This window comes from Heterodontus francisci, chromosome 4 (assembly GCF_036365525.1).
Source record: "Heterodontus francisci isolate sHetFra1 chromosome 4, sHetFra1.hap1, whole genome shotgun sequence".
In the NCBI taxonomy this organism is placed as follows: domain Eukaryota; kingdom Metazoa; phylum Chordata; class Chondrichthyes; order Heterodontiformes; family Heterodontidae; genus Heterodontus; species Heterodontus francisci.
The window spans coordinates 53,747,310-53,769,969 of record NC_090374.1 but is presented as its reverse complement, the minus strand read 5'-3'; positions in this window follow the sequence as shown (position 1 = coordinate 53,769,969).

The following is a 22,660-nucleotide window of genomic DNA, read 5'->3' as shown; positions in this document are numbered from 1 at the left end:
CTGGCCAAGAGGGTATGGGAAAATGGCGCACTGACACGCAACACAAAAGTTCGAGTGTTTCAAGCCTGTGTCCTCAGTACCTTGCTCTATGGCAGCGAGGCCTGGACAACGATGTCAGCCAAGAGCGACGTCTCAACGCATTCCATCTTCGCTGTCTCCGGAGAATCCTTGGTGTCAGATGGCAGGACGTTATCCCCAATGCAGAAGTCCTCGAGACAGCCAACATCCCCAGCATGTATGCCCTACTGAGCCAGCGCCGCTTGAGATGGCTTGGCCATGTGAGCCACATGGAAGATGGCAGGATCCCCAAGGACATATTGTACAGCGAGCTCGTCACTGGGATCAGACCCACCGGCCGTCCATGTCTCTGCTTTAAAGACGTTTGCAAATGCGACATGACGTCTTGCGACATTGACCACAAGTCGTGGGAGCCAGTTGCTAGCGATTGCCAGAGCTGACGGACAGTTATAAAGGTGGGGCTGAAGAGAGGTGAGTCAAAGAGACTCAGCAGTTGGCAGAAAAAGAGACAGCAGTGTAAGGAAAGAGCCAACTGTGTAACAGCCTCCACAACCAACTTTACCTGCAGAGCCTGTGGAAGAGTCTGTCACTCTAGAATTGGCCTTTATAGCCACTCCAGGCACTGCTCCACAAACCACCGTTCACCTCTAGGCACTTATCCATTGTCTCTCGAGACAAGGAGGCCAAAAAGGAAAAAGGATAGTACACTCCTAGTGGCTGCCCCTTTTTTATTTCTGAGCTCAACCCATATGGCCTCATTTGATGATTCATTTAACATATCATCCCTCCTCACAGCTGCAATTGATTCTTCAACCAATAATGCTACACCCTCTCCTTTTTTATCCCCCTCTCTATCCCACCTGAAAACACTATATCCAGGGATGTTGAGCTGCCAATATTGCCCCTCTTTCAGCCAAGTTTACATTATAGCAATGATATTGTGTTGCCAAGTGTCTATCTGTGCCCTCAGCTCATCGGCTTTATTTGCTATACTCCTTGCATTTAAATAAATATCTTTTAACATTGCCAAATTCCTGTGCTGCACATTTTTTAACCTTTGCTTCTTCTGTCTTTCAGAGTCACTCGATCACTCGCCAATTTTCTGCCTTCCATTCCCTGTCCTATCTGAAACTGCCCTCAGGATCCCACCCCCCTGCCAATCTAGTTTAAACCATCCCCCACAGCACTAGCAAACCTTCTTGCAAGGATATTTGTCCAACTGCTATTCAGGTGTAGTCTGTCCAATTTTTACAGGTCCTACCTTCCCCAGAACTGGTCCCAATGCCCCAGAAATCTGAAGCTCTCCTGCACCATCTCTCCAGCTATGTATTCATCTGGTGTATTCTCCTATTTCTATTCTCACTAGCACATGGCCTTGGGAGTAATCCAGAGATTACTACTTTTGAGGTCCTGCTTGCTAATCTCTTTTCTAACTCTCCAAACTCAGTCTGCAGGACCTCATCCCTTTTTCTACCTATATCGTTGGTACCAATGTGGACCATGACCTCTGGCTACGCACCCTCACTCTCCAGAATTTTCTGTAGCTGTTTGGTGATATCCATATCCCTTGCACCAGGAAGGCAACATACCATCCTGGAATTACATTTGCAACCACAGAAATGCCTGTCTTTTCCCCTAACTACAGAATCAACTACCACTATTGCTCTCCTGTCTTTTCTCCTCCCTTACTGCACAGCTGAGCCGCCCATGGTGCTCTAGTCATGACTCTCGCTGCACTCTCCAGAGGAACCCTCTCTCCCATTGGTACTCAGAACTGAATACCGGTTAGAAAGTGGGTTACCCTCCAGGTCTCCTGCCTTGCCCTTTTTATCTGTCTGGCAGCCATCCAGTCCCTCTCTGCCTCTCTTAAGCTGCGGCATGACCACCTCCTGACACGTGCTATCCACGTAGCTCTCATCCTCGTGAATACAGCTCAGTGACAGTAGCTGCTCCTCGAGTTCCAAGATTCAGCGCATGAATTTTTGCATTTGGTGGCACTTTCTGCACATGTAGCTGCCCAGGACATGGGTAGGGTCCTGGAGTCCCCACATGGCACAGGATGTGCACTTGAGGGATGTAAGCAGCCTTACTAGCCCTCAAATTATTTATTTACTGCACTTAAAATTGGAAGTTAAATAAACACAATAAAATGGTTATAAATAGAATGAACAAATGGGTAACCACCTACTGACTACCTGTATTTTAGCTTCTACTTAGATATACTTAAATCTTAGAGAAAAACTAAAACTATGCAGAAAAACGAAAATAAGAGAGTAAGAATATACTGTGTCCCCTGGTTCTAGACTCACCAGCCAGGGGGAACATCTTATCCACATCCACCCTATCATGCTGCGTAAGAATTTTGAAGGTTTCAATGAGATCACTTCTCATTCTTCAAAACTCTAGAGAATACAAGCCCAGTTTCCTCAATTCCTCCTCATAAGACAATCCTGCCATCCCAGGGATTAGTCTGGTGAACCTCCATTGCACTCTGTGACGGAAACCACACCTGCCATATGGAAATATATTAATTTTGCCATATGGAACATTATTTTTGAACTGTTACTGGACATTGAACAAACTTGCTTAAAAGACCACAGAAAAGTGGCTGAAAACATGGCTGCACGTTTGTGTTCTAAAAGGCACTTACATGGAGAGACAGTGGGAGAACTCCCTGATCCAAAGACATAGAAAGTCATTGACTGTGATAGAACCAGCACTCCACCCCCCCCCCCCCCCCCCCCCCCCCCCACTGAGAGTGTCTGGTGAGCTTGGAGGAATCCACAAACCTCACAGGAGTGGCTGCTCCAAGCAAGGTGCTAGTCACATGACTAACCTGCTGGCCAACCTGGGGCTTTTTGAATTGTGCCTGACACAGCTGCAATTGAACTTCACGAAGCGAGCACCTCTCTCTCCTGCAAAGTTCCAGGGAAGTAAATTAAGCCTCAAGACTGAAGACCAGCGAAAGAAATTTGAAAGTGTGCACTGGGCCCCAATGAGAACTGCAAGACCTAACTTCAATTAAAGACTTTACATCCAAATCAAAACCAGTAACTGAATTTCCATCTACAACTTCAAACCTTCCCCCCTTTAATTCTTTCTCCTCCTCTGATTCTATTTGAATGTGTGTTTATCATGTATGCATGCTAGCATGGTTGCTTTGCGTATTTTCGGTAGCTTTACCTGAGTTAGAGTTTTAAGGTTAATAATCTTGTTTAAATATGAGAAAACCTGTCTGGTTGATTTCTTTGCAATTAGAGAGCAGTGAGCAAGGACACATTGAGGAGAAACTAAAAACACTGTGTTTTAAAAGTTAAACCCTGTTACGGCCAAACCAGGTAAAGATTGTGAGGGGGGCCCTAGACCCTTTTCTAACCTGGTCGTAACAACTCCCTCTATGGCAAGTATATTTTTCCTTAGATAAGGAGACCCAAACTGTACACAACACGCCAGGTGGGGTCTCACCAAGGTTCTATACAATTGCAGCAACACATTTTTACTCCTGTACTCAAATCCTCTTGCAATAAAGGCCACCATACCACTTGCCTTCCTAATTGCTTGCTGCACCTGCATATTAGCTTTTAGTGACTCATGAACAAGGACACCCAGGGTCCCTTTGGACATAAATACTTCCCAGCTTTTCAACATTTAAGAAATACCCTGTCTTTCTTTTTTCCACCAAAGTGGATAACTTCACACTTACTCACATTATATTCCATCTGCCACATTCTTGCCCATTCACTTAGCCTGTCCAAGTCTCCTTGAAGCTATTTGCATCCTCCTCCAAACTTACATTCCCACCTGGCCCCAGCACTGATCCTTGGGGTACCCCTCTAGGAATAGCCTGCCATCCAGAGGAAATAAACCCGTTTATTCCTACTCTCTGTTTTCTGTCTGTTAACCAATTCTCAATCCATACCAATGTATTATCCCCAATCCCATGTGCTCTAATTTTGTTTACTGACCTTCTTTGTTGGACCTCATCAAAAGCCTTCTGAAAATTCAAATACACCACATCCCACTGGTTCTCCTTTATGCTACATGTAAATTCCTCAAAAAACTCCAACAGGTTTGTCAAACGTGATTTCCCTTGCATAAATCCATGTTGACTACCCAATCACATCATTATCTTCTAAGTGTCCAGTTATCACATCCTTTATAATAGATTCCAACATTTTCCCTACTACTGATGTCAAACTAACAGGTCTGTAGTTCTCCATTTTCTCCCTCATTCCTTAAATAATGGGGTTACATTTGCTACAGGAACCTTTCCAGAACTTATAGAATTTTGAAAGATAACCACCAATGCATCCACTATCTCTATAGCCACCTCCTTCAAATCTCTGGGATGTAGCTCATTTGGTCCAGGGGATTTATCAACCTTCAATCCAGTTAATTTTTTGAGTACTACCTGTTCGTTAATACTAATTTCTTGCAGTTCCTCATTTTCACTAGTCCCTTGGTTCCCCAGCATTTCTGGGAGATTTTCTATATCTTCCTCTGTGAAGATAGACACAAAGTAATTGTTTAGTTTCTCCGCCATTTCCCCATTCTCCATTATAAATTCACCTGTCTCCACCTGTAATTGACCCACATTTGTCCTTGCATATCTTTTCACATGCCTAAAGAAGTATTTACAGTCTGCCTTTATGTTTCTCGCTAGCTTGCATTCATCTTCACTTTTCCCTTTCTTTATCAGTTTCTTGGTCATCCAATGCTGGATTCTAAATTGCTCCCAATCCTTGGGCTTACCACTTTAGATCACTTCCTTTGATCTAATCCAATCCTTAACTTCTTTTGTTAGCCACAGTTGATTGATTTTTTCTGTTGGTTTTTTGTGTATTAGAGGAATGTATATTTGTTGTAGACCAGGTAATACCTCTTTAAATACTAGCCACTGCCTGTCTACCATCAAATCTTTTAATGTATTTTCCCAATCCACCCTAGCCAACTTGCCCCTCATGCCTTCATAGTTTCCTTTCTTCAGATTTAAGACCCTAGTTTCAGAATGACCTATATTACTTTCAAACTTGATGTAAAATTCTATCTTATTATGGCCACTATTTCTCAAAGGCTCCTTTACAGCAAGGTTATTAATTAGGCCTTTCTCGTAATACTAAATCTAAAATAGTCCGATCCCTAGTTGGTTCTTCAACGTACCCATGAAACCCATCTCGTACACACTCCAGGAATTCATCCTCCACAGCATTAATGCTGATTAGGTTTACTCAGTCTATATGTAAATTGAAGTCGCACATTATTACTGTATTACCCATGTTACATACAGTCATAGAGTTATACAGCACAGAAACAGGCCCTTTGGCCCATCGTGTCTGTGCCAGCCATCAAGCACCTATCTATTCTAATCCCATTTTCCAGCACTTGGCCTGTAGCCTCTAATTTCCTGATGTTTACTGTGCCCAATGTTACCATTACTGTTTGGTGGCCTATAAACAACTCCCGCCAATGTTTTCTGCCCCTTGTTGTTTCTTAGTTCCACCCAAACTGATTCTGCATCTTGAGCCTTCGGTCTAAGATCCTCTCTCGCCTTGTACTGATCTCGTTCCTTATTAAGAGTGCTACCCCTCCTCCTTTTCCTTTTTCCCTATCCTTCCTAAATGACCAATATCCTTGAATATTCAGTTCCCACTCTTGGTCACCCTGTAACCACGTCTCTGTAATGGCAATTAAATCAGACCCATTTAGTTCTATTTGTGCCTTCAAATCTTCTACATTGTTGTGAGTTCTGCATGCATTTAGAGTCATAGAGTCATAGTCATAGAGTTATACAGCACAGAAACAGGCCCTTCGGCCCAATGCATCTGCATCGACCATCAAGCACCCTCCAATCTAATCCCATTTTCCCACACTTGGCCCGTAGCCTTGTATGCTATGGCATTTCAAGTGCTCATCTAAATACTTCTTAAATGTTGCGAGGGTTCCTGCCTCCAACACCCCTTCAGGTAGTGTGTTCCAGATTCCAACCACCCGCTGAGTGAAATTTTTTTTCCTCAAATCCCCTCTAAACCGCCTGCTCCCTGGTTACTGACCTTCCACGAAGGGAAAAAGTTTGTTCCTATCTATCCTATCAATGCCCCTCATAATTTTGTATACCTCAATCAGGTCCCCCCTCAGCCTTCTCCGCTCCAAGGAAAACAACCCCAGCCTATCCAGTCTCTCATCATAGTTGAGATGCTCCAGGCAACATCCTGGTGAATCTCCTCTGCACTGTTTCCAGTGCAATCACATCCTTCCTATAATGTGTTGACCAGAACTGTACACAGTACTCCAGCTCTATCATAACCTCCCTGCTCTTATATTCTGTGCCTCGGCTGATAAAGGAAAGTATCCCATATGCCTTCCGAACCACCTTATCTGCCTGTGCTGCTGCCTTCAGTGATCTATGGACAAGTACACCAAGGTCCCTCTGACCCTCTGTACTTCCTAGGGTCCTAACATCCATTGTATGTTCCCTTGCCTTGTTAGTCCTCCCAAAATGCATCACTTCACACTTCTCAGGATTAAATTCTATCTGCCATTGCTCCGCCCATCTTACCAGCCCAACTATATTGTCCTGTAATCCAAGGCTTTCGTCCTCACTAATTACGACACCACCAATTTTCGTGTCATCTGCAGACTTGCTGATCATACCTCCCATATTAATGTCTAAATCATTAATGTACACTACAAACAGCAAGGTTCCCAGCACTGATCCCTGCAGTACACCACTGGTCACAGGCCTCCATTCGCAAAAAAACCCTCGACCATCACCCTCTGCCTCCTGCCACTAAGACAATTTTGGATCCAATGTGCCAAATTACCCTGGATCACATGGGCTCTTACCTTCTTAACCAATCTCCCGTGCAGGACCTTATCAACTGCCTTACTGAAGTCCATGTAGTCTATGTCAACTGCTTTACCCTCATCTACACATCTAGTCACCTCCTTGAAAAATTCAATCATATTTGTTAGACACGATCTCCCCCTGACAAAGCCATGCTGACTATCCCTGATTAATCCCTGCCTCTCCAAGTGGAGATTAATCCTGTCTCTCCGAATCTTTTCCAATAGTTTCCCTACCACTGACATTAGACTCACTGGCCTTTAATTACCTGGTTTATCCCTGCTATCCTTCTTGAATAATGGTACCACATTTGCTGTCCTCCAGTCCTCTGGTACCTCTCCTGTGGCCAGAGAGGATTTGAAAATTTGTGTCAGAGCCTCTGCTATCTCCTCCCTTGCCTCACGTAACAGCCTGGGATACATCTCATCTGGGCCTGGGGATTTATTCACTTTTAAGCCTGCTAAAACAGCTAATAATTCCTCCATTTCAATGCTAATTTGTTCAAGTATATCACAATCCCCCTCCCTGATCTCTACACCTACATCTTCCTTCTCCATAATGAACATAGATGAAAAGTAATCATTCAAAACCTCACCTATGTCCTCCGGCTCCACACACACATTGCCACTTTGGTCCTTACTGGGCCCCACTCTTTCCCTGGTTATCCTCTTGCCCTTTCTATACTTATAAAACACCTTGGGATTTTTCTTCATCTTGCCCGCCAGTGTTTTTTTATGTCCCTCTCTCCTATTTACTTTTTTAAGTACCCCCCTACACTTTCTATACTCCTCTCGTGCCTCTGCTGCTTTCGGTGCTCCGAATTTGCTATAAACGTTTTTTTCTTGATCCAATCCTCTATATCCCTCGACATCCAGGGTTTCCTGAACTTGTTGGTCCTACTCTTCACCTTTACGGGAACATGTTGGTCCTGAACTCTCACTATTTCCTTTCTGAATGACTTCCACTGGTCTGATGTAGACTTTCCTACAAGTTGCTGCTCCCAGTCCACTTTAGCCAGATCCTGTTTTATCATACTGAAATCGGCCTTCCCCCAATTCAGTACCTTTATTTCCGGCCTGTCTTTGCCCTTTTCCAAAACTATCTTAAATCTTACAGAGTAATGGTCACTATCCCCGAAATGCTCCCCCACTGACACTTCTACCACTTGTCCGCTTCATTCCCTAGGATTAGGTCCAGTACTGCCCCCTCCTCTTGTCGGTCTCTGAACATGCTGGCTCAAAAAGCTCTCCTGAATGCACTTTAAGAATTCTGCCCCCTTGAAGCCTTTTGCACTCATACTATCCCCTCTAATATGGGGGAAGTTGAAATCCCCTACTATTATTACCTTATTATTTTTGCACCTCTCTGAGATTTGCCTACATATCTGCTCCTCTATCTCTCCCTGACTGTTTGGGGGACTGTAGTACACTCCCAGCCAAGTGATTGCTCCCCTTTTGTTTTTAAGTTCTACCCATATGGCCTCATTAGAGGAACCTTCTAAGATATCATCCCTTGGGTGGCACAGTGGTACAGTGGTTAGCATCACAGCCTCACAGCTCCAGTGACTGAGGTTCAGTTCTGGGTACTGCCTGTGCAGAGTTTGCAAGTTCTCCCTTTGACTGTGTGGGTTTCTGTCGTATGCTCTGGTTTCATCCCACAGCCAAAAACTTGCAGGTTGATAGGTAAATTGGCCATTGTAAATTGCCCCTAATGTAGGTAGGTGGTAGGAGAATGGTGGGGATGTGGTAAGGAATACAGAATTAATGTAGGATTAGTATAAATGGGTGGTTGTTGGTTAGCACAGACTCAGTGGGCCGAAGGGCTGTTTCAGTGCTATGACTCCTTACTACAGTAATTGACTCATTAATCAACAGTGCAATATCACCTCCTGTTTTGCACCCTCCCCTGTCACGTCTGAAGATTCTATACCCTGGGATATTGAGCTGCCAGTCCTGCCCTTCCCTCAACCATGTCTCAGTGATAGCAATAATATCATATTCCCATGTGTTAATCAACACCCTCAATTCATCTGCCTTACTAGTAAGATTCCTTGTTTTAAAATAGATACAATCCAGCCTTGCATTATTCGCTTGTGCCTTAACAGGTCTATATTTACTCTGCCCTCCAGACTGACTTAGTTTCTTGATGTCACATTTGACCCTGAGATGAGCTTCTGACCACATATTTGTGCCATCACTAAGATTGCCTGTTTCCACCTCTGTAACTTTGCCCAACTTCCCCCACTGTTTCAGCTCATCTGCTGCCTAAACCCTCATTCATGCCTCCATTACCTCTAGACTTGACTATTTCAATGCCCTCCTGGCTGGTCTCCCACATCCTACTCTCCGTAAACACGGGGTCATCCAAAACTCTGCTGCTTGTGTCTTAAGTTGCATCAAGTCCTGTTCACCTATCACCCCTGTGCTCGCTGACCTACATTGGCTCCTGGTCTAGCAACGTCTTGATTTTAAAATTCTCATACTTTTTTTCAAATCCGTCCATGGCCTCGTCCCTCCCTATCTCTGTAACCTCCTCCGGCCCCATAACCCTCTAATTCTGCCTTCTTGAGCATTCCTGAATTTAATCGTTCCCCCATTGGTGGCCACTCCCTCAGTTGTCTAGGCTCTAAGCTTTGGAATACCCTTGCTGCACCACTCTGTCTTTCCACGTCACTTTCCTTCTTATAGCACTCCTTAAAACCTACCTCTTTAACCAAGCTTTTAGTCATCTGACCTGGTACCTAGCACCTCCTTATGTGGTTTGGTGTCATATTTTGTTCTGCAATGCTTCCATGAAGCACCTTGGGACATTTTAGTACGTTAAAAGCCCCATATAAATATCAGTTGTTGTTGTTGAAAAGAAGAAATTGCAATGAATGCAAAGAAGGAGACAAGGTACATATGCCATTCACCAAATGTGGGCTTTTGTCTATTTAATGGTTGAAATGTATTAGTATTAATTGTACTCCTATTCATTTAACCTATTATTGTGCTTGAATTTTTCTTGTATTTTAATTGAAATTTAAGAGTTGCTATTATTGTTTGATAAGCATTTCTAAGTTTGCTTTGATTATCCAGCTAGATGGTTCAATTTGAACTTTCATCCTTATAAAACTCTTGTCAACTTTGATTCTTCTGATGTATTTCCACAGAATCCGTTATAATGAGATAAAAAGCACAATATTTTATAAAGTGTTTTCTGTTATGAGGATTCAGTTTGGCTTTTATATGGTTCAGAACAAAATGGTTTTAATTTAGAAAATGTTATATCTTAATTGCTATAACTACAGAAAAGGTTAATCAGGAACATTATTCCTTATTTCTTGGTTTGTCAACATTTTCTTGCAAAAACAGTTTTATTTACAACATAGCACAAGTAAAATCAATTTATGAGTGTCTTAAGGGAGCACATGTTCAGATTCAAAGTAAGAAATTAGGGAAAACAATACTTTTTTATCGATGATTGATTGTGATTGTGACATCCAGACATTACTGAGATCCTTATCAATTGATGAGAAAGTAGTTCAAATACACAGCAAAATAATGGATTGAAGAACAGATTTCATGATGAATCAACTCAGAAGAACTTTGAACAATAAATCATAACTGTTGACCATAGCAATAATTTTTATGGCACAGCTTTGTCCACAATTTTAATGAAGGTTTTAACCTAATTAAAATGAATAAGGTTAAGTATTCATCTACTGATAGCATCAGCAGTAAATTCTAGTCTCATATCTTTTAGGAAATGAAAAGGTTTCTTGCTCTGGTATGAAATGGTTATTGAGCAATTACTCACCTCTATCATTTTGGAAAATTTTCAAACATTTCTCTAATGTTTTTCAAGACCAATGCAAGAACCGACAAACTACCACATAGTAAAGAAGCTTTATTCTTTTTACTACATTATTAATATCAATGTATTGTGAAGGTAACATTATGGATGGAATCTTATCATTGCCACGGCGATCCCAATGGTGGGACTGGAAGTTGTCATAACTTCCGCTCCTGCTGAAAATCCCGTTTCCCATGAGATTTTGCATTTAAATTAGCCATGCGGCGACGGGCACAGGGGACATGTGGGGTCATTCGGCACGGGTGGCCTTTCATTGGTGGAACCCGCCATCACTGCCCCAAGCACCATGATCACCACAGATATAAAACATTATGTGCTTGCAGCCCCAAGGAGCTGCAGCCTTCCTTTCATTTAAGTATCTTAAGAATAACTCAGTTGAAGTTTTCACTTCAATCAAAATGTTTTTGCCTCCCTTATTTTGTGAAAGTCACCACCAACTTCAAATCATTTATTTTCCCTACAGCCAAAGTGAATGGCATGGCAGCCAGCAGGCAGCATCCCGCCCCACCGTTCAGTGATGCCTCCGTGCAGCTTCTCCTCCAGGCCATCAGGGAAAGGCGGGAGGTCCTCGTCCCCGCAGATGGAATCAGAAGACTGTCCTGCCTCACCAAGGTGGTCTAGATGGAGGAAGTCTCGAGCCGTGGGTTAACTCCTAGAACATGGGTACAGTGTCACAATCACATCAATGACTTGCTCAGATCTGCGAGGGTGAGTGGCCCTGACAAAGCTGCTCCATTGATTTCTTCCATGGCTCCATGTCTTTAAGGCAGAGGATATGCATGGAATGCAGTGGAATGCTTGAACAGTCTTGGTGCCATCTACTAAATGATGAAGATTGGCATTGTTTATGTTATTGGATGTGTTGTGCGAAAGCCCATGCAGAATGAGTGATGTTGATACATGTATGCAATGGTTGTGATGCATCATTTGCCATGTCATTAAATCTGCACTGTCTGCTGCCACCAAAGCTACTAAGTATCATCACCTCATTCCATGACAATATGAAAGGCACAATTCAACATGGTGGCTCCTCATCAGAGCCCTTTCCTATCCTGAGTGGTGTGAAACAGGGCTGTGTTCTCGCACCCACACTTTTTGGGATTTTCTTCTCCCTGCTGCTTTCACATGCGTTCAAATCCTCTGAAGAAGGAATTTTCCTCCACACAAGATCAGGGGGCAGGTTGTTCAACCTTGCCCGTCTAAGAGCGAAGTCCAAAGTACGGAAAGTCCTCATCAGAGAACTCCTCTTTGCTGACGATGCTGCTTTAACATCTCACACTGAAGAATGCCTGCAGAGTCTCATCGACAGGTTTGCGTCTGCCTGCAATGAATTTGGCCTAACCATCAGCCTCAAGAAAACGAACATCATGGGGCAGGATGTCAGAAATGCTCCATCCATCAATATTGGCGACCACGCTCTGGAAGTGGTTCAAGAGTTCACCTACCTAGGCTCAACTATCACCAGTAACCTGTCTCTAGATGCAGAAATCAACAAGCGCATGGGTAAGGCTTCCACTGCTATGTTCAGACTGGCCAAGAGAGTGTGGGAAAATGGCGCACTGACACGGAACACAAAAGTCCGAGTGTATCAGGCCTGTGTCCTCAGCACCTTGCTCTACGGCAGCGAGGCCTGGACAACGTATGCCAGCCAAGAGCGACGTCTCAATTCATTCCATCTTCGCTGCCTTCGGAGAATACTTGGCATCAGGTGGCAGGACTATATCTCCAACACAGAAGTCCTTGAAGCGGCCAACATCCCCAGCTTATACACACTACTGAGTCAGCGGCGCTTGAGATGGCTTGGCCATGTGAGCCGCATGGAAGATGGCAGGATCCCCAAAGACACATTGTACAGCGAGCTCGCCACTGGTATCAGACCCACCGGCCGTCCATGTCTCCGTTATAAAGACGTCTGCAAACGCGACATGAAATCGTGTGACATTGATCACAAGTCGTGGGAGTCAGTTGCCAGCATTCGCCAGAGCTGGCGGGCAGCCATAAAGACAGGGCTAAATTGTGGCGAGTCGAAGAGACTTAGTAGTTGGCAGGAAAAAAGACAGAGGCGCAAGGGGAGAGCCAACTGTGCAACAGCCCCAACAAACAAATTTCTCTGCAGCACCTGTGGAAGAGCCTGTTACTCCAGAATTGGCCTTTATAGCCACTCCAGGCGCTGCTTCACAAACCACTGACCACCTCCAGGCGCGTATCCATTGTCTCTCGAGATAAGGAGGCCCAAAAGAAGAGCTGTAGGATAAATGAAGCCACAACCAGCACGAGTGTGCTAGAACTGGAGGAGTGGTCCCTGACATCAGGCTGCTGATGACGGCTCAGGGGGAGGCTTTGGAGATCGCAAGAGAGGAGGGAGGCAGGATGAGCAGAGATGGCAAGGCAGGATCCACAAGGCATAAGGATGAAGTGTCATCTCTGCTCTTGCAGCTATATGTGGAAACTGAAGGAAATTGTGTGAACTCATGTGAAGCACATGTTTAAAGTGCCTCTGTTTGTGTCTCCACTGCAGGTGCCTGTTCTCGAGTCGCAGAATGCCACGTAGCCAAAAATCCACCTCTGGGGAGGAAGAAGAAGCCAATGCTCTGGAGGGTGCACTGTCACCTGCCTCTTCTTCCACCTTTGCCAGAGCAGATACATCCACATGGTTCACAGGGGGGTTTAAGATTAGAATCTGGGTCACAATCTGGTGGGCATGACACAGACAGGACCCAGCAGCTGAGGGAGCATATGCCAGCTGGATCCCCTGACAATAGGAGGACTGCTGGGGACCAGGCCCCTGCTCAGCCCCACACTCATGATAATCCTCTGTTTGTAGCTATGAGAAGTCTGCCAGAAGTGCAGCAAAGCCATGTGGAAAATATGTTGCCGATGCCTGAGGTCATGCGTGGCTTTGCATGTGCCATGGAGGAGCCCATGCAAGCCATGATGTCTGGCATGTCCTAGGCATTTGAGCATATGGTTTCCTCAGTAGAGAGTCTAGCAAGCTGTGAGTCTGGTTGACCACTCAAGCCATATGCGATCTGACCTGCACGCCGTGGGCTCCAAGCAACAGAATCTAAGTGAAAGGGGAACAAGGAATCTGGACCTCCCTCCAGGTGTTCCTTCTCCTCAGGGAGACAGGCAGGTGCCATTGTGCACATAGATGGAGGAGGAGCGTGTACCAGCTGCCCCGGGGTCTCCTCTCAGGATATCCCCCAGGGAAAGCGGCGTCTCATCTTCTCCCTGCACCGCCCCCCCCCCACCAATATTGGCCCCCTTACCTCCAGCAGGCGAGCATACGGGGGTGCTCAAGCACCATGGCTTCAGACCCCCAGTAGTATGGAGCCATCAAGGCCCCGTTCCTCCAGAGGATGCCTGCCACTGTCATCCACAGCAACGGGCAGTACACTGAGCAGACTCCACCTCAGCTGCTAATGTCGGGGTAGCACCTAGACATAGTGGGAGAACAAGTAAATTGAAACAGTTTTGAGCACAAAGGTGGCACGGGTGTTATAGAAATGTTAACAAATGCAAAGATGTATTAAAACATTTTTATTTCTTGCAAAATTTGATCCACTCTCAGTAATGTTTTGCTTGGTTACAGCTGGATACAAAGAAGTGTTTTGGAGGCCTATGGCAGGAAGGATCTCAGTAAATGTCCAATGTCCGTATGTCATTGGAATTTGAGCCTTCAGTCTTCAATTATGGCTGTTTTCCTATTGATGATTAATAACTTTTTCCAATACTGTCATGCCTTAGTTTTGTTTTATACGGTCATAACTTAATGCTGCTTGCAGTGGTGTGTAGTCGCATTCATCATAGTCCATGGATGATTTTAAATGCCAATCACATGAAAGTGCAGCAACGCTTCGTTAAGATTGCTGGGATGAATAAGACCTCATGCAAAAGTGAATTTCTGTGGGGAATTGTTATGTTTGCACTGGAGTGCTGACTTGGGTTGCAGTAGAGTGCTATAGTGGAAGTTTGGTGACTGAGGGTAATTAAGGGTTAATTTTATTTTAAGTCTAGTCTGTCTTTATTTAGCAGATTAACTTAACAGTTGCTGTTTGGGTTGGAGAAGGTGAGTTTTAGACCAGCTTTAAACAGGGTTCACTCAGGCTCTGCTTGCAGCTGCACCTTGTTAATTAGAGAATTGGCTTAAACCAGTTTTTAGGGGCTAGAGTCAGTCAGTATAAAAGTGGGCCATCTTACAGTGCTGAGTTTGTTTGCACAGGAGTGCTGACTTGGGTTGCATTAGCGTGCTATAGTGGAAGTTTGGTGACTGAGGGAGTTCGGTGAGGAGGGAGCGATGAGCTCCTTTCATTTCCTCCAAGTCCTCAGAGTGAGGGGAGCCGAGAGTTTCCAAAGAGCACAGCTGACTGGTGAGTAAGTCATGGTGGGTATTTTTCAATTTAAATTGAATTGTAAGTCATTGCAAGACTTAGTTGTTTTTTTCAATTATAATAGTCTTCTAAAGTTTTAAATTTAAAGGGTTTAGTCATGGCAGGAGAGCTTAAAGTCGTGGTTTGCTCCTCTTGCTGCATGTGGGAATCCGGGAACATTTCCAGTCCCCGGGACCAGCATGTGTGCAGGAAGTGTGTCCAGCTGCAGCTCCTGGAAGTTCGGCTTTCAGAGCTGGAACGGCGGCTGGAAATACTGTGGCGTATCCGCGAGCCTGAGAGCATTGTGGATAGCACGTATAGAGAGGTGGTCACACCGCAGCTCAATGGACTTGAGGAAGGAAGGGAATGGGTGACCACCAGGCAATCCAAGAGAAACAGGCAGGTAGTTCAGGAGTCCCCTGGGGTCCCACTTGTAAATCGGTATTCCATTTTGGAGGCTGATGAGGCTGGTTCCTCCAGGGAGCGCAGACAGAGCCAAGCTTCTGGCACCGCAAGCAGCCTGCCTGTACAGGAAGGGGGGAAAGAGAGGAAGAGCAATAGTAATAGGGGATTCGATAGTCAGGGGAACAGATAGGCGCTACTGTGGTGTGTTGCCTCCCTGGTGCCAGGGTCCGGGATGTCACTGAACAGCTGCAGGGCATCCTGAATGGGGAGGGTGATGAGGCAGAGGTCATGGTACATGTGGGTACCAATGACATAGGTAGAAAGAGGGATGAGGTCTTGCATCAAGAATTCAGGGAGTTAGGCAGTAGACTAAAAAGCAGGACCTCTAAGGTTGTAATCTCTGGATTACTCCCAGTACCACATGCTAGCGAATATGGAAATAGGAAAATAGCACAGATGAATGCTTGGCTTAAGAGTTGGTGCAGGAGGGAGGGTTTTAGATTCCTGGACCACTGGGACCGTTTCTGGGGAAGGTGGGACCTGTACAAGCGGGATGGTCTACATCTGAACCAGAGGGGGACTAACATCCTTGCTGGCGGGTTTGCTAGTGCTGTTGGGAAGAGTTTAAACTAATTTGGCAGGGGGAGGGGACGCAGACTCCTAGCAGAATAGGGACACAGCTAAACACAGGGAAGCGAACAACTCAGAGGGAATACAGCGGAAGTAAGTTTCAAGGGAGTAAGACCAGGATGGAAGGCCTCTACTTTAATGCCAGAAGTATTGCAGGTAAAACGGATGAGTTAAGGGCAATGATTGACACGTGGAATTGTGATATAGTAACCATCACGGAGACATGGTTGAGGGAGGGGCAGGATTGGCAGCTCAATATCCCAGGATATAGAACCTTCAGGCGAGACAGAGGTGGGGGTAAAAGAGGAGGGGGCATTGCAATATTAGTTAAGGAATCAGTTACTGATGTAAGGAGAGATGATATCTTGGAGAGGGCATCAAATGAAGTTTTATGGGTAGAGTTTAGGAATAAAAAAGGGACAGCCACATTGCTAGGTGTTTATTATAGACCCCCAGATAGTCAGCAGGAAATTGAGGAGCAAATATGTGCTCAATTTGCAGAGGCGTGTAAAAATAATAGGGTAATTATATTAGGTGATTTCAACTTTCCCAACATTAATTGGGATAGTCATTGTGTTAAGGGCTTAGATGGAGTGGAGTTCTTAAAATGTATACAGGAGAACCTTTTAGTTCAATATGTAGAGGATCCAACAAGGGATGGTGCAGTTCTGGACCTAATTCTGGGGAATGAAGCCGGACAGGTGGCGACCACAACATGGTACAATTTAAGCTTGTTATGAAGAAAGAAATAGACAAGTTGCAAAAAAAAGTTTTGGATTGGGGGAGAGCGAATTTTAGTAAAATAAGGCAGGATCTGGCCAAGGTAGACTGGAAAGAGTTACTTGTCGGGAAATCTACAGAAGAGCAGTGGGGGGCATTCAAGAAGGAAATGGGAAGCGTACAGGCCCAACATGTTCCCTCTAGGGTAATAGGTAAGACCAACAAGCTTAGAGAACCATGGATGACCAGAAACATTCAGGGTACGATGAGAAGGAAAAGAGAGGCTTTTAGCAAATACAAGGAAAGCAAATCAATGGAAGCATTAGTGGAGTACAGAAAGTGTAGGATGGAGCTTAAGAAAGCAATTAGGAGAGCAAAGAGGGGATATGGGAAAGCTCTGGCTGGTAAAAATAGGGAAAATCCCAAGATATTCTATAAGTAAATCAATGGGAAGAGGATAACCAGGGAAAGAGTAGGACCCATTAGGGACCAAGGGGGAAATTTGTGGGTGGAGCCAGAGGACATTGGTAGGGTGTTGAACGAATAATTCACATCTGTCTTCACCCAAGAGAATGAGGATGTAGAAATGGAACTCAGAGAGAGAGACTGTGAGGTTCTTGAGCAAATTGTCATGGGGAGTCACAAGGTATTGGAGGTTTTGGCAGGCTTAAAAGTGGTCAAATCACCAGGTCCGGACGATTTGTGTCCCAGGATGCTGTGGGAGGCGAGGGTGGAGATTGCAGGGGCTCTGACCCAAATTTTTAATTCTTCTCTGGCCACGGGGGAGGTGCCAGAGGACTGGAGAACAGCTAATGTGGTCCCACTATTTAAGAAAGGTTGTAGAGATAAGCTAGGGAACTACAGACCAGTGAGTCTCATGTCAGTGGTAGGTAAACTATTGGAGAAAATTCTGAAGGAGAGAATCTATCTCCACTTGGAGAGGCAAAATTTGATTCGGAATAGTCAGCATGGCTTGGTCAGAGGGAGGTCATACCTAACAAATTTGATTGAATTTTTTGAGCATGTGACCAGGTGTGTAGATGAGGGTAGTGCAGTTGATGTAGTTTACATGGATTTCAGCAAAGCCTTTGACAAGGTCCCACATGGGAGACTTATCAAGAAAGCAAATGCACATGGGATAAAGGGTAACTTGATAAGGTGGATTCAAAATTGGCTTAGCTGCAGGAGACAGAGAGTGATGACAGACGGCTGTTTTAGTGGCTGGAAGCCAGTGTCCAGTGGCGCAACACAGGGATCTGTGCTGGGTCCCCTATTGTTTGTCATTTATATAAATGACATAGATGACTATGTGGGGGGTAGGATCAGTAAGTTCGCGGATGACACAAAGATTGGTCGAGTGGTTAACAGTGAGGTGGAGTGTCTTAGGTTACAGAAGATATAGACGGGATGATCAAATGGGCAGAAAAGTGGCAGATGGAATTTAACCCTGAAAAGTGTGAGGTGATACACTTTGGAAGGAGTAATGTGACACGGAAGTATTCGATGTATGGCCTGACACTGGGAAGTTCCGAGGAACAATGGGATCTTGGCGTGTTTGTCCATAGATCTCTGAAGGCAGAAGGGCAGGTTAATAGGGTGGTGAAAAAGGCATATGGGACACTTGCCTTTATCAATCGAGGCATAGATTACAAAAGCAGGGAGGTCATGTTGGAGTTGTACAGAACTTTGGTAAGGCCACAGCTGGAGTACTGTGTGCAATTCTGGTCGCCACATTATAGGAAGGATGTGATTGCATTGGAGAGGGTGCAGAGGCGATTCACCAGGATGTTGCCTGGGATGGAACATTTAAGCTATGAAGAGAGGTTGGATAGGCTTGGGTTGTTTTCGCTGGAGCAGAGAAGACTGAGGGGTGACCTGATCGAGGTGTACAAGATTGAGGGGCATGGACAGGGTGGATAGGGTGGATAGGGAGCAGCTGTTCCCCTTAGTTGAAGGGTCAGTTATGAGGGGTCACAAGTTTAAGGTGAGGGGCGGGAGGTTTAAGGGGGATTTGAGGAAGAACTTTTTTACCCAGAGGGTGGTGACGGTCTGGAATGCACTGCCTGAGAGGGTGGTAGAGGCGGGTTGCCTCACAGCCTTTAAAAAGTACCTGGATGAGCACTTGGCACGTCATAATATTCAAGGCTATGGGCCAAGTGCTGGCAAATGGGATTAGGTAGACAAGTCAGTGTCTTTAATGCATTGCTGCAGACTCAATAGGCCCAAGGGCCTCTTCTGCACTGTATTATTCTGTGATTCTGTGATTCTGTTTCTCTTCCCAAGGGTCCTTGACGATGTGGCTTATTGGCTGAAACATGCATAAATGAGATTCTCCCTGATGTCCCGTGCATCTCTCTCCATGGCCCTCATATCGATGGTGGCATCGTTGTCATTGTTGTCTTCCTCCTCACCCTCTTCATAGTCATCCTAATCTGAGGAGAGCTGGTGTTCCTCCTGTTCCTCTGCCTGCAGAATATTGCCGTCACAAATTGCAAGGTCGTGCAAGGCACAGCAGACAATGATTATTTGTGACACCCTCTGTGGCGTGTACTGATGGGCCCCTCCAGACAGGTCAAGTCAACGGAATAGCATTGTCAGCACGCCAATAAAGAACAAAGAACAAAGAACAAAGAAAATTACAGCACAGGAACAGGCCCTTCGGCCCTCCAAGCCTACGCCGATCCAAATCCTCTATCTAAACCTGTCGCCTATTTTCTAAGGGTCTGTATCTCTTTACTTCCTGCCCATTCATGTATCTGTCTAGATACATCTTAAAAGACGCTATCGTGCCCGCGTCTACCACCTCCGCTGGTAATGCGTTCCATGCACCCACCACCCTCTGCGTAAAGAACTTTCCACGCATATCCCCCCTAAACTTTTCCCCTTTCACTTTGAACTCGTGTCCCCTTGTAATTGAATCCCCCACTCTGGGGAAAAAGCTTCTTGCTATCCACCCTGTCTATACCTCTCATGATTTTGTACACCTCAATCAGGTTCCTCCCTCAACCTCCGTCTTTCTAATGAAAATAATCCTAATCTACTCAACCACAATAGTGTGTTCAATGATGGCTCTGGTGGATGCATGAGCGACATTGTACCTCTCTTCAGCAGCACTTTGGGGATGACGTACTGGTGTCATCAACCATGTACAAAGTGGGTAACCCTTATCATCCAGGATCCAGCCGTCCACTTCAGCTGGTTCCTCAAAAACTGCTGGAACTGTGAGTTCCTCAAAATGTAGGAGTCATGACAGCTCCCTGGGAAATGTGCACAAACTTGCATGAAAGGGGAAGCCTTTGTGATTAACAAAGACAGCAGGCTGGTCCCAGGGAGCTCTAATGGCCACATGAGTACAGTTGATCACCCCTGGCACTCTCGGGAAGCTAGCGATGGCGCTGAAGGCCACAGACCTTACTGCCTGGCTGTTCTCTTCTACAGGTAAGTGAATGAAATCATTGGCACGTCAAGAAAGGACATTGGTTACCTCTTTGATGTACCTGTGGGTCACAGTCTGTGAGGTAAACACATATGTCACCCGTTGATCCCTGGTAGAAAAGAAATTGAATGCAATAGTAACCTTGAGGGTGAGTGGCATGGGGTTCCCAATGAAAACAAGTTGCTGCAGATAATGCTGAAGAATCATTCACATTTCGATTGCCATTGCAAATCACATCCTCATGTTTCTCTGGCATTGCCTCTGACATCTGAAGGTAATTTGTCCTTGTCCAGAGGATGTGATGACACGCCAGCGCCCATCTTCGATAATGCCTTTCCTGGAAACTTCATTCTGAGCAGCCTCACCCTCTTGTGCTGCCTGCTGCTCCTGTTGAGGCATCACCATTTGATCACCAAGATCCCTCCTCAGTCTCTCTCTCTGCAATTGTTTGTGTGTTAGAGGCAAATTGAGTATATGAGACTCATGTCTTTTCAATTGTTGAGATGAAAGAAGTGTTGTAATACTATCCTTCTTCTGCCATTCAGCAGAAGCATGAAAGTCACGATCAGATCGCTGTTATGTGGCTTATATTTGCATGTAGCAGGCGATCCCACCCACTATCATTTGTCTCCTCCAATTGATTTGCATTCGTTGATTGGACACGTGGTTTGCATTCTTCTTTCAGAAAATGTTACGTCTACGATACCAGGCAATTTGGCCCACCTTCCAATCTCCTCCTGCCACCTTCCAGCCTGCAACTATCACCCTTGACCCACCCAACTTAACTTTCACCCTTCCGCCTTTTCCCATAGAAGCTCCCCCATTACCGTGAACCAGCTCATCATCAATTTCTACATGCCATCCCTACCCCTGTCCCTACTCCCATCACCATCCATGCCGACTCTCACCTTTGAACCTCCAAGAATCCACCTTGATATAGATACAGATTCCCAATCTCCTCCCTATGATGAACTTGAATATCCAGCCCTAAGTCTTGACCTTCCCCCCTACCATATACAATTGCCCGGTGTGACTGTGCCAGCCAGTACCCTGATGTGGACACATGGCTCCGACTTTGACAGCGATCCTCCCTCCCTTTAGACCTCACATGACCATCAGTTTTCTGACAGGAACATATCAACCCACCACCCCCTGCAACTGCACACAGCCTCATCATCAAAATCTGCCCCCACACATCCTGCACTGTGCCCTCCTCCCTCTCCTACTTCTCCATGCACCCAAGACCCTATCCTGTCCTCCCCGATTACCCTCCCCTGCTCCTCCATGTAGCCCCCACTCATGCCATCGCCGCCATCCCCTGAGATGATTCACACTTGCTGGTGCTGAGCCCAGAGACAAACATCCATTCCAATGCTGGCACCAGTTCAGCGGCTGAATTAAAGAGAGAAGAGCACAGTCCTGAGACACAATTGCACAAATCCAACTGTTGCACACCATGTTGAAACAATCGTGAACCGGGTGGCATGGGGGTATCGCTCGCCGTTCAGTTAATCTGGCAGTAGGACTATATTGTAACTATGCATAGGGTAATGAGTATTCATGTTATTTAAATGAATGCAAAGCTGCAATCCGCCACTACGCTGGGGGAACCCCAGAATGCAGAAAACCCACCGTCGACTTACTTCCTCTAAAATATCCCGCCTAATTATATTACCCTGCACACCACCAAATCCGCTGTGGATGACTGCATACAATTCTCCTCATGTTTCTAAGTGTAAATGTTTTGCTTAGTAGATGGCAGAATTTTGACATCTTTTTCAACTTGTATATAATGTGTATAAAAGGTAGTTCATCTGCTATCACCCATTTTGTGAGCCTGCAAAAGTTGAATTTCACCCCCATAATCTGATATTTCAGTGGAGTAGATAAATTGCTGTATTGCTAGATGAAATATTAAACAAAGGCCCCATCTTGCTTGCTTAGATGGACCTTTATAAAGCTCAAATGGGACTTTTTGAATTATCATCCCCAGCTTCCTCCCTTAACCACCACCACTAAAAAAAATTAACTTGTCAATTCTTTTATTGTTTTTGTTGGATCTTGCTGTGTGTAAATTGGCTTCTGAATTTTAAAGTTATGTGGGAAAGAAAGTAATTCATATATAGCACTTTGAAAAGTTTCTCAGAGACATAACAAAGTGCTACATAAATTCAAGTCTTTCTTAAAATAACAAGATTTTCGAAAGTAAAATATGTTAAACAGTTCACAAAACCAATTATGTTTAAAGTTAGGAATAAAATGAAAAACAAATGCTGGAACAATGAATTGGAAAGAGAATGTTCTGATCAAAAGCCCCATTTGAAATGTTATCCAATATTTCTATTTCAAATGCTGATCCACCTGCACCGTATTTTCCAGATT